Source organism: Moschus berezovskii, chromosome 20 (assembly GCF_049115385.1).
Source record: "Moschus berezovskii isolate FMDL1 chromosome 20, NW_MosBer_1.0, whole genome shotgun sequence".
NCBI lineage: Eukaryota > Metazoa > Chordata > Mammalia > Artiodactyla > Moschidae > Moschus > Moschus berezovskii.
In genome coordinates this window covers 46,132,639-46,137,353 of record NC_142479.1, presented here as the reverse complement: position 1 = coordinate 46,137,353, position 4,715 = coordinate 46,132,639, and the positions used below count along the sequence as shown (strand labels likewise).

Genomic DNA, 4,715 nt, shown 5'->3' with positions numbered 1-4,715 from the left:
TTCTACCTTTTTAACTTAGTAGCATATTTACTCATGTATTAAATAGTTTTGCCTTTCTTATCCAATAAAAACGAAAAAGTACTGTTCAAAAGCAGGGACTCAGGATTCCCATGAAGTGATCAATGAATGAGCCCTTTAAAATTAGGATACATCATGTGCTAAGTCACTTCAGGCATGTTCTACTTTGTGCAACCCTATGAACTGTAGCCCACCAGGCTCCTCTGTCGATCGGATTCTCCAGGCAAGAATACTGGAGTGGGTTGCCATTTCTTTCTCTAAGGGATCTTCCCTGACCCAGCGATTGAACCTGTATCTCTTGCATTGCAGGCGGATTCTTTTACCCACTCAGCCAGCAGGGAAGCTCTTCTGGGCGTACACTACCCATTACTTGAAAGTTCAATAAGGGATTTGGGAAGTAGAGGCAGCTGATAAAAATCTGCAAAAAAAAAAACCAATCAATACCTCGGGGGGCTGGATGGTCAGAGATTCCAACTTTCTTCCAGGCACTGTTCTGATTTTCCTCAAAGACAATGTTTACTTCTATGATTTAGAAACAATAATTATAAATCAACTATATTGATATTTAACTGTTAAGTCGTGTCCAGCTCTTTTGAAAACCATGTACTTGTATCCCGCCAGGCTTCTCTGGCCATGAGATTTCCCAGGCAAGAATACCGGAGCCGGTTGACCGGTCCTCCTCCAGGGGATTTTCTCCACGCAGGGATCGAACCTTAGTCTCCTGCATTGGGAAGCGGGTTCTTGACCGCTAAGCCACCAGGAAAACTCTAAAACCAATTGTACTTCAATTAAAAAACAAAAATTGACAAATGTAATGAACTAATTTGCAAAGTAAAAAAATAATAATAAAGTTGTTGCGTTTTTCAAGATCGTTTATCAAGTTCTGACTCTTCAGGCTATGGGGGAGGCCCACCCGCTTTCTTTCCTTGTCTTGGAGCGGGGAGTCTCTGAAAGGAGCCCCGCCCTCCAGAAATCCGCTCCGCCCGGCCCTCGCTCGCGGCACCGCCTTCCCGGGACGCGCATGCGCATGGGCCCGGCCCCGCCCCTGACTGGAGGCGGGATGAACTAAGAGCCCGCGTTCTGCCGCGCGGCGGCGCAGCCTCAGCGAGGCCTTTAGCTCCCGGGAAGCTCGCATTTTCTGTGACCTCGTGGCGCAATGGTAGCGCGTCTGACTCCAGATCAGAAGGTTGCGTGTTCAAGTCACGTCGGGGTCAGACCAGGATTTTTTCCTCCCGAAGTACAGAGGCAGCAGAAGAAGTGTAGTCGACTCCCAAAACAAGAGATTTGACCTCGCGCAGGTGTATTATCCTGCCAGCCTGACTGCTCGTCGGCCCTTTTTCCTCCCGTCGCGAAGACAGAGCTGATGCTCACGGTCCCTTCCGGGACCCGCAGGGGGCTGCGCGCCGGGCCTCTGAGTCACACCTTCGCTAAGTCAGCCCCTCCCGCCCGGCTCACCTCTCCCCTCCCCAACCCCGCTACCCGGAGGGTCTCCCGGCGGAAGGTGTCCCCGCGGACTCCGCAGATGACCCTCCTCTAACCCCTCGGTGGGTTCGGCTGGAAGGTCCAGTCAGCAGGTCTGGTGGCCTTGGAACCCACACCGGGGGGTGAACAGCGGCGGGGCTGCTCGTGCTCCCCCCCACCCTACCCCCCAATACCCGCGCCCCGGACCTGGGGACTGACGGCCGAGATCTGCGCGGCTCCGATGCCCGGAGATGCCCGGGCAGGTGGAGCCCGGCTTCCACGCAGGTGCTGGGACCCGCTAGCGGGTGGCGAGCGCGATCCTGAGGGAGACCAGGACTGGCCTTGCCCCGGAGTGGGCGGAAGAGCCATAAAGAGCCAGCGTTTCAAATCTCAAATGACGAAAAAATCCCCAGGGTTAGATCTGTGCCTGCAGACGGTTGCAGAGCTGCAGGGCCTGAGGAGCTGTAGGCTCAGGCAGCTCAGGGTGGCTGTTCTCTTACTCTCTGTCCATCCGCTGCTGGACCAGGACCCGCTTCCCCTACATCCTGTCTCAGGCCTGACCTTCCTGCCTAGTGGCCCCAGGACCCAGCTTATCACAGGGGCAGTGAGGGGCTGCCCTCTGCTGGTCTCCCTGGTAACTAATGAGCCCACCTGAGGTCTGCTGCTGCGAAGTCACTTCAGTTGTGTCCAACTCTGTGTGACCCCATAGACGGAAGCCCACCAGGCTCCCCCGTCCCTGGGATTCTCCAGGCAAGAACACCGGAGCGGGTTGCCATTTCCTTCTCCAATGTGTGAAAGTGGAAAGTGAAAAGTGAAAGTGAAGTCGCTCAGTCGTGTCCGACCCTTAGCGACCCCACGGACTGCAGCCTACCAGGCTCCTCCATCCATGGGATTTTCTAGGCAATAGTACTGGAGTGGCTTGCCATTGCCTTCTCCGCACCTGAGGTCAGTTTCCCCTATAACTGCAGTCTCCCCAGGGAGAAGGCAGCCGTCCTGTCCACCTCTCTGTCCACTGCACACGGTGGACTGTAGCTCCAGGACTTTCTTCAGAGGCGTAAGTTCCTCCATGTTCAATCATCCATGTCTCTCTTGCTGACTCTGGCTCTCTCTTCCGCCTTGAAACTAGGCAAGCACAAGGCTGGTAGTCTTGCAGGCTACCAGGAGCACATCTGTACAAGCCCAGACATCACACGTGGAAAGGAAAAACATGTCAAGGGGTTCTTCGCAGGAGACGATGAGGGACCAAGGGGGTACTGGGGAGATTTCCCAGTGCCTTTGGGTTCAGGGCAGCTTGTGCACCTGGTTGGAAGAATTGGATTAGATCCAAAGGGAGTAGCCCTTACTTTCGCGACTAACAATGTAAAAAGACTCCTCTGGGTTCCTGAAAAAATAAAGTAAAACCCACAGGATCCACACTTCACCTACAGCTGTTCAGTTTCCCTCACCCTCATGACCAGAAGAGAAAGGAACATGGAAAGACAGACGCAGAATGACCTGGTCGCAGGAGCTAATAATCTATGGACATGACCAGAAAACATGGTGAAGGTGATTCTCAAAAACGGCTTTTTATACCACTTTGAATAACTCTTCTTGCATATTGTCAGTGAAATTTATGTATGTTTTTACTGTACATTTTGAGTAAAGGAGACGAACATGAAACAAAAAAAATTAATAGATTTTAATTAACTTTAATAGAATTAACATGACCTTCTAAATTTTAATAGAATATCAAATATATGCAGCAATATTGTATTTATTTTGTTTAAAAATTTTCATAAATGAAAAACACCAGAAATGAATTACTAAGTAAAAGAATAAATTTTTTTCTCTCTGGAAAAATAAAGCAAGTTGCGCAAAAACTTTAAACACACAAAATATGTAAACACATACTCGGCATGTTAACATGTAGGACTGTGGGTGGGAGACACACCAGCTCTGGGAGGGCAGTAACCACTGGCTTGTCCTGAGTTGGCAACAGGGACAAAAGTTGGAAAATCTGCCAGTTACTGATCAAAGGTGGGGTGTTTGAAACCCACTGTTACAGGGGTTGTTGTTTAGCTTCCAGGTTTTTATAGGAGATGACAGGGCTGCCTTCCTGGGCTGGTCAACACTGTTGATAAGGGGTTGGTTTCCTGGGCGTGCTGCTGCCCACTGTGAGTTGGGTTCTATTTTTATACTGGTTTGGCTATCATCCATGTGTATATTCAGTCTCTCAGAGGGTGTTTATTCCCCAGCTGTCTCCCTGCAGGGTCCCTGGAAACCTCGGCCTGGACAAATGTCTATGGTTCCTCTGGAGTGACCCTGCCACAGGCCCTCTCTGTCCCCAAGTGGTGGGACCCATGCCTCTTCTCAGGTCTGCACACCCAGGATGGACAAGGCACCCCACCCCTCCCAGCCTCAGGCCACTGTGCTGTTCAGGACTCCGGGGCTGGTGAGCCTGGGGAGGATGCATCCCTGGAGGCCGCTACTGCTGGATTCAGGAGACTGGCACTCTCTGGAGGACTCTGGATGCATCCTGGCATCCCTGGCTGCAGGAGATGCAATGGTTTTGGGCATCAGAACCTGCCCCCCAGTAAGTAGGCTGAGCATGAGTTGTATGAGTCTGTGTGCCCGAGGCCAAACAAACTAAAATGTAGGCATTTGGAGCAGAGAAAGGTTTATTGCAGGACTGAGCAAGGGGAATGGGTGGCTTGTGTCATCCTCAAACGCCGACCTCCCTGAAGGGTTTCAGCAAACATCTTAAAAAAATATTCACTTATTTAGCAGTACCTTGTCTTCGCTGTGGCACGTGGGACCTGCAGAATCTTCACTGTGGTATGTCTGACCTTCAGTTGCAGTTGCAGCATGGGGGATCTAGTTCCCTGACCAGGAAACGAACCTAGGCCTCCTGCATTGGGAGCATGGAGTCTTAGCCACTGGACCACCAGGGAAGTCCCAGTAAAGCATTTTGAAAGGCCAGGGGAGGGAGGGTTGCAATTGCACACAGCTTGTTTGCAATTCTCTGATTGGTTGATGGTGAGGTCACAAGGTGGGGTTATAGGGGTTCACAGTATCAGTCCTTAGGCCCCGTAGTTCTGGGGCTCTTAATCAAGTGTGAGTTTCTCCCATTTGGTGGTGGTTTTTAACATCTGCAAACTCAGAAAGTATTCCTGAGATGCTGTGATCTGGGCACTTCACAGAGGAGCTACAGCAGAGGGGGAGGGGGTCTGTCCTGGCAAGCCCCCGCAAGCTCTCGG

General features: G+C 51.3%; 1 non-coding gene across 1 annotated transcript; it reads left to right on the top strand.

Moving 5' to 3' along the window:
- Nucleotides 1-1,160: 1,160 nt before the first annotated feature.
- On the top strand, nucleotides 1,161-1,232 carry TRNAW-CCA (transfer RNA tryptophan (anticodon CCA)). The gene has a single exon. It is a non-coding gene; the product is annotated as a tRNA-Trp (tRNA).
- Nucleotides 1,233-4,715: the final 3,483 nt, after the last annotated feature.